Source organism: Dama dama, chromosome 26 (genome assembly GCF_033118175.1).
Source record: "Dama dama isolate Ldn47 chromosome 26, ASM3311817v1, whole genome shotgun sequence".
Lineage (NCBI taxonomy): Eukaryota > Metazoa > Chordata > Mammalia > Artiodactyla > Cervidae > Dama > Dama dama.
Window position 1 is genome coordinate 40791257 of NC_083706.1, and position 12959 is coordinate 40804215.

The 12959-nt window shown below is 47.0% G+C and overlaps 1 protein-coding gene across 3 annotated transcripts in view; it reads right to left on the minus strand.

Annotated features, from left to right (window-relative positions):
* ZC3H12D (zinc finger CCCH-type containing 12D) overlaps positions 1–9162 on the minus strand; it is a 35034-nt gene extending 25872 nt beyond the window's left edge. Inside the window, exon 1 of one of the 3 annotated variants that reach the window (XM_061130096.1) lies at positions 8971–9162. The gene's annotated coding sequence lies outside the window, so the exon portion shown is untranslated. Of the gene's footprint in view, positions 1–7293; positions 7569–8970 lie in introns of those variants that run through there. The other 2 variants (XM_061130094.1, XM_061130095.1) reach the window with 2 other exon arrangements.
* Between the last annotated feature and the right edge of the window lie 3797 nt (positions 9163–12959).

Consider the following 12959-nt stretch of genomic DNA (forward strand, 5'->3'; position numbering starts at 1 on the left):
AAAAGTCAAATTTTGCTTGTATGGCCCAGGTCTGAGGCTTTAGGAACTCTTTGGGTATGATTAGGGGTTCAGGGGAGAAGGGGGTCAGTGACGACAGAGGAAGCAGCAGCAGGTAGGGATTCCCCCTCCCCCATGGCTCAGTCTTGCCCATCAGTCAGGCCCCACCAGGCCAGGGAAGGGGGACAGGAGGCAGTGTGGCTTCTCCAGGGCCCAGGGCAGGTGAGGGGCCAGGCCTCCCAGGGCCTAGGAAACTTCTGGGATTCTTTTTTTTTTTTTTTTTTTAAATATTTTTAATCCACAATTGGTTGAATTCGAGGATATGGAGGGCCGATTGTTTACATATTATATATAGGTCTTAAAAGTGGTAGTCGCTCAGTAGTGTCCGTCTCTTTGCAACACCCTGGACTATAGCCCACCACGCTCCTCTGTCCATGGGATTCTCCAGGCAAGAATACTGGAGTGGGTTGCCATGCCCTTCTCCAGGGGATCTTCCTGACCCAGGGATTGAACCCGGGTCTCCCGCATTGCAGGCAGATTCTTTACCATCTGAGTCACTAGGGAAGCCCATATATACCCAAAATAAAAACCAACTCTGTGGTATTTTGTTATGACATCCATAGCAAATTAATACAACTCCTTGAGTTAAACAGGGGAAAACACCCTCTGGTGAATTCTATTCCCAGAAACACATGCTTTGACCGAAATTTAGCTCTGTGCACCAACACAGTTTTCCATAGCAGTTCATTCAGATAGTGTTGAACCTCTAAAGTAAGAGGTCCTAACTCACATTTGATTCTTTCCACCCAACCGTCACTTCCTGGCCTGCACCTTTGGGGTAGCTGGGGGCAGGAGGCTGCAGCCTGACAGATGTTAACAAGAAAAATATGACTGAGTCAAAAGGAACACTCTGGACAGACTGGATCTCTCTTTTCTACTCACAAAGACCTATATCTTTCAAAAACCTTTTAAAATACAGAGATAATCCTGAAAATCTATAGACTATGAATGAAAAATTGAAACAATGTGGAAGTATAATGTATGAAAAGATATGAAGTCTCTTCCTACAAACCCCAAACCCTACTTGCCTCTCCTGTCTGCTTCTAGCACTTTTTCTATGCATTTTCTTGCATGTCTAGCAGATACATGCACATACTGTTTACGGGAGGTTGTTTTTACACAAAGAGTATCATACTGGATTTATTGTTCAGCAAGTCGCTTTTCTTATTAAAGATTCATTTTGGAAATCTTTCCCTTCCAGTTTAGCTGTTTGGCTGCCCACTCTATCCACCATATTTAGAATAGTGCCCGGCACAGCTGAATCTCAATGCATATTTGTCAAATGAATGAACAAATGAAAGAATGTATGGGGTTTATCCATAGGCCAAATGATGGAAATTCAGGTGGTCTTTGATGTTTCCCCTACAAACGGTGCTCAACACACATTCACACACATCTATCATTCCACCCTGTCTTCTTCTCAGTATTACAGGTTCTTCATCTTCATTTCCTAGCCTCCTACTGGAATCCTCTGCAACACACTATCTTCTAGGTTCCCAGCATGGCTTCCTCTTGTCTTGCAGAGCCTCTCCCTTAATGCAAGAACCTCAGTAGAACTCACAATGCCTGGGGCTGGGAGGTCACAGACATTTGTCAACCAGCCTCCTGGATAGAAAATTCTTGTGGAAAATTCTTCAAGAGATAGGAACACCAGACCAACTTACCTGCCCCTTGAGAAATCTATATGCAGGTCAAGAAGCAACAGTTAGAGCTGGATATGGAATAACAGACTGATTCCAAATCGGGAAAGGAGTACGTCAAGGCCGTATATTGTCACCCTGCTTATTTAACTTATATGCAGAGTACATCATGAGAAATGCTGGCCTGGATGAAGCACAAACTGGAATCAAGATTGCCAGGAGAAATATCAATAATCTCAGATATGCAGATGACACCACCCTTATGGGATAAAGCAAAGAAGAACTAAAGAGCCTCTTGATAAAAGTGAAAGAAGACAGTGAAAAAGTTGGCTTAAAACTCAGGATTCAGAAAACTAAGATCATGGCATCCAGTCCCATCACTTCATGGCAAATAGATGGGGAAACAATGGAAACAATGACAGACTTTATTTTGGGGGGCTCCAAAATCACTGCTGATTGTGACTGCAGCCATGAAATTAAAAGATGCTTGCTCTTGGTAGAAAAGCTATGACCAAACTAGATAGCATATTAAAAAGCAGAGACATTACTTTGCCAACAAAGGTCCATCTAGTCAAAGCTATGGTTTTTACAGTAGTCATGTATGAATGTGAGAGTTGGACTACAAAGAAAGCTGAGCGCTAAAGAATTGATTGTTTTGAGCTGTGGTGTTGGAGAAGACTCTTGAGAGTCCCTTGGACTGCAAGGAGGTCAAACCAGTCAATCCTAAAGGAAATTAGCCCTGAATATTCATCGGAAGGACTGACGCTGAAGCTGAAAGTCCAATACCTTGGCCACCTGATGCAAAGAACTGACTCATTGGGAAAGACCCTAATGCTGGGAAAGATTGAAGGCGGGAGGAGAAGGGGACGACAGAGGATGAGATGGTTGGATGGCATCACCGACTCGATGCACATGAGTTTGAGCAAGCCCTGGGAGTTTTGGTGATGGACAGGGGAGCCCGGTGTGCTGCAGTCCATGGGGTTGCAAAAGATTCAGACACGACTGAGCGACTGAACTGCCTCCTGAATAGAGAGGCCTCTGCTGCAGCCAGCACTTGTCAGTTGCTACCCACCTGGCCTACTGATCACTGCCATACCGAAATTGCCCTCAAGGTCACCAGTGACCTCCTGACTGCCAAAGCCAGCAGCATCTTTCCACTCCTTGCCTTGGGCAGCCTCTCTGCTGCTTTTGGCTCTGTGGCCCACATCCTTACTTGGCATTTTAAATCCAAAAATTTTGGACCACCTCCTTCTTGAAACTCTCTTCTCCCTTAGGTTGCACAACTTCACCCGGGTCTCCTACTTCTTTCCAGCTCTTTGCTTAGCTTCTGGTCCTTGTTCAATGTCGGGGTCCTGCCCAGGCCATCTTCCCTCCCCTTCATGCTCTCCACCAGCCCCCTAGATCCATGAACCCACAACTGCACTTCCAGCTCAGATTCTTGCTAAGCACCAGGCACACACAGCTATAAGCCTGTGAGATAAATGCCCTGCGTGCTGTTTGGTAAAGCACTGTGGGAACTCGGAACACTTGCTTCAGTGATTCTCAAAGTGCGGTTCAGAGGGAGCCCAAGACCCTGCCAGGGAGTGTATAAGGTAAAACTATTTCCCTAATAAATGCTAAGTTATAATTTGCTTTTTCTTCCACTCATCCTTTCACAAGTGTACCATGAAGTATCCCAGGAGCTACATGTCATTGTGATATTTCCAACAGCTTGAACATGGTAGCAGATATGAGAAGCCAGCTGTCTTGTATTAAGCTGGATATTAAAGAGATTTGCAAAAATATAAATCAGTGCCAGTCTTCTTACAAATTTTGGGGGTTTGGAAAATAAAGTTCTTTCTCATAAAATACATCATTTATGTTAACATGATTGGTTTACCCTGATTTTGAAAGTAAATGATTATTTTTAAATTTCATAGTTTTAGTTTCTAATAAAGTACATATCGACAGATAGATATAAACCACATAAACAAAATGGGGAGGGGGTGATCCTTAATAGTTCGTGAGAGTGGAAAGGAATTCTGAAACCAAAAACCCTCTTCTTAAATCCAGAGCTTCTCAACAGATTTTTCCATGTAGACGGTTCCGTGTAGGTGGCCTGTAGACATATCATCCAGGGCCCCCGGCAGAGGCCCTATGTCTTTCCTTCCTTCAGCGTTGCCCCTCTCACACCCACCTCCTGCCCACCAGCCCCACCCAAGCCTCCATGCCCACCTTCTGCATCCCACCCCCCGTGCAGGCCACAGCCTCCTAGAGGCCCCTCCTCCATCCCATCTGGCCTAGCTCCCATTTGTAGCCAGCACTGGGTTTCCAGAACCAGTTTGACCATGTCACCCCCTGCTTAGAAACACCCTCTTACCCCGTGTTGACCTCAAGAAAGACACCAAGTTCCTGAGCAGATGACTGAGCTGTCAGGATGCATTGCAGACCCCCGTCCGCTTCTCACCCACAATTGCCCTCTGGCCCTTTCTCTCTAGCTACACTGAAGCTCTTTCTGCTCCCCACTCCAGAATATTCTTATCATTGCACTTCTGCATATGATGTCATGTCTACCCAGAGTGATCTTTTGGGTTTAGCGAAAAACAAGATTTGACTTCAAAAAAAAAGATTCGGCTCAAACGCGCTCACAGTGGTCATCCCTGACTCGCTGACAGAATGAGTGACTTGGGCATCTCAGCTCCCAGGCGTGTGCACACACCTCTGTAACAGCATATTGAGTTGTCAAGCATCTGCTTCTCAGACTGTGACCTGCATTCTGACCTGTCTGTCTCAGAGTCAATAGCACTGGGCTAGTATGTTCTAGTGGCTCAGTCATTTTTGACACTTTGCGACCCCATGGCCTGCAGCCCGCCAGGCTCCTCTGTCCATGGGGATTCTCTAGGCAAGAATCCTGGAGTGGGTTGCCATGCCCTCCTCCAGGGGATCTTTCCAACCCAGGGATTGAACCCAGGTCTCCCGCATTGCAGGCGGATTCTTTACCGTCTGAGCCATCAGGGAAGCCAGCACCTGGCATAGTGCCTCATATGTGTGAAGAGTTTAGTAGCTTTTTCTTTAATAAATGCCCAAAGCTGAAACTATCTTCCCTCCTGGAATATTTTTTCTTGAGTTCCCGTCTCACTGAACAGCATCCCCCGGAGATCCATAGAAGCAACCATGAGGTGAGCTTTGACTCATCACTTTCCCACACTTCAACATCGAATGAGTCGTTAATTCTGCTTCCCTGACATTTTCCATAATCATGCTCTCCCTTATACTCACACCACCACCATCCAAGTTCACTCATTCATCCATTCATTCATTCTTTCATTCATGTAACTAACACTTACTGATCGCTTCCTAAGTGCCAGGCACTGTGCTGGGACAAAGTTCTATAAAGACAAAATAATCCACAGTCTGATTTCTCTACAGTCTATTCAGGAAAACAGACAAAAAATGTAAATAACAAGTCATACATCATGATGATAAGCACAATACTTTCTATTAGAAAAATGTGCTTTTAAAACTCAAGAGAGGAATGACTTATCTTCATTGGAGGAGAAAAAGGCAAGGCCAGAGGGGCCTGTGCAGAGCTGGACGACTGAGGACGAGCTGGCCTCTCCCAGCCAGAAACAGGCCACATCGTCAACTCCCCAGGGATCCTGGGAGGGCCACCTCACCACACTCCCACCCACAACCGCTCTAGTCAAGTTGGTCGCTGATCAAGACTTCCGTGTCCCCCCAAAATGTCCATGTCCCTCTATCCTGTACAGAGCATATGTCAAAGCCCCTCAGCATGAGAAGCAAGACTGATCACACCCAGGACTGAATTCCTCTCTGGTTTCCATGGCCACATACCTCTAGTCCAGCCTCACCTTTTCCCTGACCAGCACCATTCTTTTCTTTCAGGGTGATTGTTTCCTCGGACCAGGGTCCAGCTTTGACCCCATCTCCATAGAGGAAGGCAACACTCACCCACGTGGTATGCCAGCTCACACCAGGGACTGTGTGCTATCCCTAAAAGACCCTAGTGTCTCAGACCTGGAGACCACACCCCGGGCTCTTCCCTCTGTGGAACCCCTGCCCCATCTCCACCAGACCTAATCTCACTGTCACCTCCTCCAAGAAGTCCTCCCAGACCTGATAGCTTCAGTTACCCCCCACCCCCACCCCTCCCCTGCTCTTTGTGCATGCACGGTAGCTCTCATTTGGATTTGGAAGAAAGAGACAAGAAGCTTGAGAGAAGAGGGTGGGAGAAAGAAAAGAGGGAGGGAACTAAAATGAAAGAAAGACAGTACAGACAACATGAACATAAAAGTTTATATTCACGTTTTTCTTCATTGTTTCCACTCACTTTCTTGCAGAGGCTTACTTGAAACTTCCCATTATCCCTGGTGGGTCGACAGGGTGGATTAAAAAAAGTATTCCCTGCTCACAGATGAAGACACTGAGGTTCAGAGTGGTACAGAGTGAGGACTATACAGCTTGCAAATGGCAGAGACCGACCATAAGTAGATGCTCCAAATAATGGGTTGCTTTGAACTGTGGTTCAAGATAGCAGCAATACCTTATCACCCCAGAAATGGAAAAGTCTAAATATGACTGGGTCAGGTGACTTCTCTTGAGTCACCTCGTAACAGTTATGAGGAGAGTCCGAGTTTATTTTGTCACTTTGCGTTCTGGTAAGGCAGAAGCATGAACACTCTTGAAGTGAAAAACCTTTCTCCTGGGGATTGGGAGGGGGGTCCCTGCCATGGCAGCACCCCACAGAACCCTCAAGCTTCAACAGAGCTCCTTCTCTGAGCAGAGTTTTGCAGGGTATACGTGGGCCGGGAGGGCTGTTTTCACACGAAATTAACTGAAAGAATTCACCTACTTCAGAGGCTTCCCCCCCCCCCCACCCGAGACTCTAAACTTCATTTCCTTTTAAAATTTCTAAATAAGGGCGAACACTGGGGTGGGGGGCTGCTCTCCGGAGCCCCAAGTCACAGCCCGCCCCCCACCTTCCCCCCCCAACCCCCACCAGCTGTGATGGTCTTTGAGCCACAGGGCTGCTGGCAGCTACTTTTTCCATTCTATTTTTAAGACCTGAAAGTACGAACAATTTCATCTTGGTTTTCTTCCTCAATCTTGACTGGAAGTCACAAACAGCACAGATGGCTAGTAACACTTTGAAACCTTCCCAAGTCTCCTGCACGCTGACAAGGGTCAGCAGGGCATGCTGTCCGATGCTCAGTGTCGAGGCTGTGGAGGGTGGGCTCCGGACCTGACGACCCAGCAGGAGAGAAAGGGAGAAGGGGGAAGGGGCACAGGGGACCCTCACAGGTGGAACAAGGCGGGTCAGATCTGGTTTTTTAGCATCAGTCAATCCAGAAGGAGGGGCCCTGGGCCAAAAAGTCTGGCTGGAAGAGCCCCTAGGGGAAGAAAAAAAATACATGGCAAACTGAAGAATGAGCAAATACGAGCAATAAGAACTGCAGAGAATCAGCGGCTCGCACACCGTGTTTTCTGGTTACAAGGTGCCTCCTTCTGTGTCATCTCTGGGAAATCCCAAAGTCACTGCGACATGGGGAGAGTTACTCAGGTTGCAGGTGACAAGACTGAGGCTTGGCTGACTTACCCAGGATCTCACAGCTGGTTGGGAGACTCCCAAGGGTGGCAGTTCCTGCCAGAGGGTGCTGCCCAGGGCCACTCGGGGGCCACAGAGCAGGGCCAGCCCGCCTTCAACACTGGACCCTGACCTCCAAGTCCGTTCCCAGGTTGCCTTGGCCAGCTGCAGAGAAATCTCCTGCACACGCCCACCGGAAGTCACCCACCATGGTGAGGGGACGGTTCTAAACAGAGTCCCTGCAGAAGTTTTCTGGTTCGGCTTAGATCTAGAAGCCCTCAGGGGAGTTGTCAGAGTTTGAGGAAGTCACAGAGAGGCAAAGACTTCAACCCATGAGATTTGTGGCTTTGGCCTGACCTTTTTTTTTTTCCTTAACAGAATTATAATTTTTTAAAATTGTGGCAAATGAGTCATAGCATAAAATTTACCATTTTAACGATTTTTAAGAGTGCATTTCAGCAGCATTAAGCAACCGTCCTCACCCTTCATAGTCAGAGCATTTTCATCTTCCCAAGTGGGAACTCTGTCCCCATTAAACACTAACTCCCCATCCCCCCACCTCAACTCTGGTAACCACAGTTCTACTTTGTATCTTTATGAATTTGAGGATCCTAGCTGCATCATGCAAGTGAAATCGTACAGTATTCATCCTTCTGGGACTGGCTTGTCTCATTTGTCTTAAAGTCTTCAAGGTTCATCCGTGTCATATAAACCACACTGTTTATCCTTCCATTCATCCATGGACACTTGGATTGCTGCCACTTGGGGGCTGTTGTGAGTAATGTTGCTCTGAGCCTGGGGGACTGGGCTGGCCTTTTGTTTTCTCCTGCCCTTGTGTACTGCTGTAGGTTGCTTCAGGTGTACACACAAGTATTTACAGCCCTGATCGATACCCCAGGGCAACTCTGAAGCAAAGTTTAAAACAAAACCCTCCGCTCAACGCCCCTCCCAACCTATTCACCTGCCAGGTGTTGGCACTCCTGGCTTGGCAACATGTGGCCCTGGAGAAGAGGTCACCTCTTGGAGTTCATGGCCAAGCATTCTAAAATGGCCCCAGGGCATAAGCCAAGATTATATTCACTGCCATCAGGTGAAGACTTATTTCAACATCCTCATAGGCCTTCTTGAAGCCCACGGGGCCATCCTCTAGAGGACGTGGCGTTTAGGGCCATTGCCAAACATTCCCAATCTGCCAGGAAACTAGACACCCACCAGTCACCATCTCATCTACAAGATGCTCTCAAAAGCATGAAGACAGGTTTCAGATGTGCCCCAGAGTTCTGTGCGTGCGTGCTAAGTCGCCTCAGTCATGTCCGACTGTTTGGGACCCTAGTTCTTCTGATTTCATAAAATTAAGACATCTTTAAAGCAGGTTTTATGTAAACCGAAGCATTTCTTCTGATTAATCTTTCTCCAGTAAAAGCCCTCTTGACATTAAATACAATTTTGCTAGATAGAGCAAGATTTCACCCAAAGGAAATTAAAGATGCTTACCTATTTTTTTTCCCCCACCAAGCCCTCAGAGTATCTGAGGGAGATGAGATTGTTGCTAGGCTGCTTCCCATCCAAGAACACATGCCCTCCATCCTGGCCCCCGCCTCCCCGACGGCTCTCTCTGTCCTCCCACCCCCGGCCGCAAGTGTGCCAGCGCTCTGTCACTCTGACCCACGCCAGGGGACATGCACTCACCAGCAGGAGGTGTCGAGGGCCCTCGCAGTGGACACCCCGCTCCCCTCAGCTGTCCTCCCAGCTGTCCGGGTGTCCCCGAGGCCCGGGGAGTCACTTCAGGCCGAAGTTCTACTTCCTTTCACCATTCACATTCAGCTGCAAAGGTAGTTTTGCTTTACTTTTTTTTTTTTTTTTCCTTTTAAAGGAAAGGAAGAAAGCAATCAGATGAGGGAGGGAGATGAAGCCTGCACCTCAGCATGAGTCACTGAATCAAAGTTCAACAACCACATGCAAAACACACTCCGTGAGGGCAGGGCTGGGGCAGACCAAAGTGAGCTCTCCGCCTCCCCACCCCCGCCCTCGACGGTGGACACGGTGGACGCAGCTGCTCCACGGTGGCCGCCAGCTGAGAACAGCATCTGATCCTAGATGCTTTTTAGGAGGGTGGGTGCTCACAACTTTATGCACAAAATTGCAAGTTATACAGAGCCAAGGCAGGGGCCGGGCAGGGACAGAACCTGGGTGCACGGGGGCATGGGCATTTCCCTGCCAGCACAGGGGTCCCGGGCAGGTCACAAAGCCCTTCTTGCTGGAGGAGCAGGGCACTGGCCTCGGTCAGGAGATCATACGGCCCTGGGCTTCCCTCTCTGTCACCTCGCAGGGGGTGGGCGGTCTCCTCTCTCACAATGGCAGGAGGAGCCTGACCCCAGCATCCTGAAGCCCAGCTTGCTGCAGCCTCAACAGGTACGGGCAACAGACCCCAAACTCTGTGATTATTTCCAGCATCGGGGAATGCCCACCAGAGGAAAGAACACAATCAAACCCCACAGCAAATGCCAATGTCCTGAATGTGACCAGTCCAGAAATACACCGTCAGCCAGTTAGTTAAGCTGAGTTTAGAGCCTGGGCGTCAGTGCTGAGGAAATAAGAAGCCACAAGTCGCCAGACTTCCGAGGCTCTGCTTCTTTATTTCCCGTCTGTGCCACACAGAAGATGGGAGGCAGTCTTCTATATTAACGCACGTATAGAATGGATTATCTAAATAAAGACTAGAAGTACAGTGGGGAGCGGGGGAGGGGTAAATTAGGAGTTTGGGATTAACATAAACGCACTACTATGTTTAAAATAGACAGCTGGTGGGAATTTGCCGTATAACTCAGGGAGCTCAAAGCCAGGCTCTGTGACAACCTGGGGGTGGGGGGTGGGAGGGAGGGTCAGGAAGGAGGGGACGTAAGTATTCCTACGGCTGATTCGTGTTGTTGTATGGCAGAAACCAACACGATCTTGTAGAGCAACTGTCCTTCAATTAAAAATAAATAAATTGAGATGTTTAAAAAATAAAATAGATAACTAAAAAAGATCCACTGTATAGCACAGTATACAAAATACTCAATATTTTGAAATAACTTATAAGGGAAAAGAATCTGAAAAACAAATATGTGTGTGTGTGTGTGTGTGTGTGTAACTAAATCACTTTGCTAAACAACTCATACTAATACAACATTGTAAATCAACATACTCCAATTCTTTTTTTTTTCCCAATTCTTTTTAAATGATGAAAAGTCATACAACTTAAAAACTTTTTAAAATAATTTAAAAATCAAAAACAAAAACTACAATCAGAAACCATTCAAAGAAAAAAAGAACATTGTACTAGAACCTGGGTTAACATAGTCACTTCACTTGAGCGCTGATCCTAGCTTTGAAATTTGGGACACAATGGATTTTCCTAATAACAACTACCGTTTGTTCACCCCACCAGTATATTTGCTAAGTTTCCATCAAAGTTTCCTAATCCGTACAACAGCTCTACAGCACAGGAACTATTCTTCCCAGTTTTGAGGTGAGGTCAACGGTGTTGAAGGGCTTCCCAGGTGGTGCTAGTGGTAAAGAAGCCAGGTGCCAATACAGGAGACCCAAGCAACACGGGTTCAATCCCTGGATCGGGAAGATCCCCTGGAGGAGAAAGCGGCAACCCACTCCAGTATTCTCGTCTGGAGAATTCCATGGACAGAGGAGCCATGGGGTTGCAGATAGTCAGACACGACTGAGCGCACACACACGCGCACACACACACACACACACACATACAGAGCAGTGTTAAGAAAGGGTAACTAAACAGCCCAAGTTCACTCAGTAAGTGGTTTGAGTCAAGATTCAAACCCAGAGCCATCAGGCTCCAAAATACACCCTTTATCTGGCCGTGGGTAGCCTCTCAGCTCTCAAACACCTAGTAAAGCATGCTTGGTTTTCAAGAAAAATAAAGATTTTCCTGGTATGAAATTTTAGGAGAAATCTAAGTCCTAACATTGAGTAATATATCAGATAATATTTTCAGCTCAAGTTCTGAAGAAGATGCATGCATATACGCTAAGTCCCTTCAGTTGTATCAGATTCTTTGCTGCCCCCATGGACTGTCATCCACCAGGTTCCTCTGTCCACGAGATTCTTCAGGCAAGAGTACTGGAGTGGGTTGCCATGCTCTCCTCCTGGGGATCTCCCCAACCTAGGGATTGAACCCATGTCTCTAACGTCTCCTGCATTGGCAGGCAGGTTCTTTACCACTAGCCCCACCTGGGACGCCGTAGTAGATGCAGGGGCATCAAGTGTCCATTCTTCACTGGAAGCCTCTGTCCAAGCGGTGTTGTTGCACCTCAATGCAAGGAAGGGTTTCTGTGTGGAAATGACCTGACATTGTCCAGGAGCCTTGTTCTCTGACTGTCTGGCCAAGTAAAGCCACAGAACTCAGGCCAATCACTGCCAAGAGGCTCCTTGGACTCTCTTGCCCAAATACCAAATTCTGAGGTGCAATATTTCTACGTACAGGATAGCAACCAGTCAAGGAAGGAATTATCTGTGGAGATTGCCAGGTGCCACCATGCTGTGCACTTAATAAAAGATGAACCTGAGTAATGAAATTTCTGAATCCTGATCTGTATCAGTCCAGGGTAATGGACACCTCTGCACAGGTCAGGGAACGCAGTGGCCAGCAACAAATGCAAAAAAGACATTAGAACCTGCTCAACTGTCAGAAAAGCCAGCATTTATTTGGCAGAGACCCCAGAATTCTGTGTCTGAACTCTCAGAGACATTATATAGACCTGAAAAACAGCTATTCTGTGGTCTTCATAAGAAAAGAACCACCATCTGGTGTCTTTATGATATCTGATTTAGAGAAAACTCATCTTGGTTTCTCCATGACTGAAATGACTTAGCTGCTATGACTGTCAGAAGTTCAAAGATTTGAACCGCTGTTTAGCCAGCCTGTGTGCATGCATGTTCAGTCGCTCAGGTGTCAAGCTCTTTGCGGCACCATGGACTGTGGCCCACCAGGCTCCTCTGTCTGTGGTATTTCCCAGGCCAGAATACTGGAGTGGGTTGCCATTTCCTCCTCCAGGGGATCTTCCATGCCCTGGGATTGAACGCACTGTTTAGCCTATTTATCCCTAATTGTAACCTACCAGAGGTAACAGAGGTTACTCAATATGCCAGCAAATTTGGAAAACTCAGCAGTGGTCACAGGACTGGAAATGGTCAGTTTTCATTCCAATCCCTAAGAAAGGCAATCCCAAAGAATGCTCAAACTACCACACAATTGCACTCACCTCATACGCTAGTAAAGTAATGCTCAAAATTCTTCAATTCAGGCTTCAACAACAAGTGAACCATGAACTTCCAAATGTTCAAGCTGGATTTAGAAAAGGCAGAGGAACCAGAGATCAAATTGCCAACATCCGCTGGATCACCGAAAGAGCAAGAGAGTTCCAGAAAAACATCTATTTCTACTTTATTGACTATGCCAAAGCCTTTGACTGTGTGCATCACAATAAATTGTGGAAGATTATGAAAGAGATGGGAATACCAGACCACCTGACCTGCCTCCTGAGAAATCTGTATGCAGGTCAGGAAGCAACAGTTAGAACTGGACATGGAACAACAGACTGGTTCCAAATAGGAAAAGGAGTCCATTAAGGCTGTATATTGTCACCCTGCTTATTTAACTTATATGC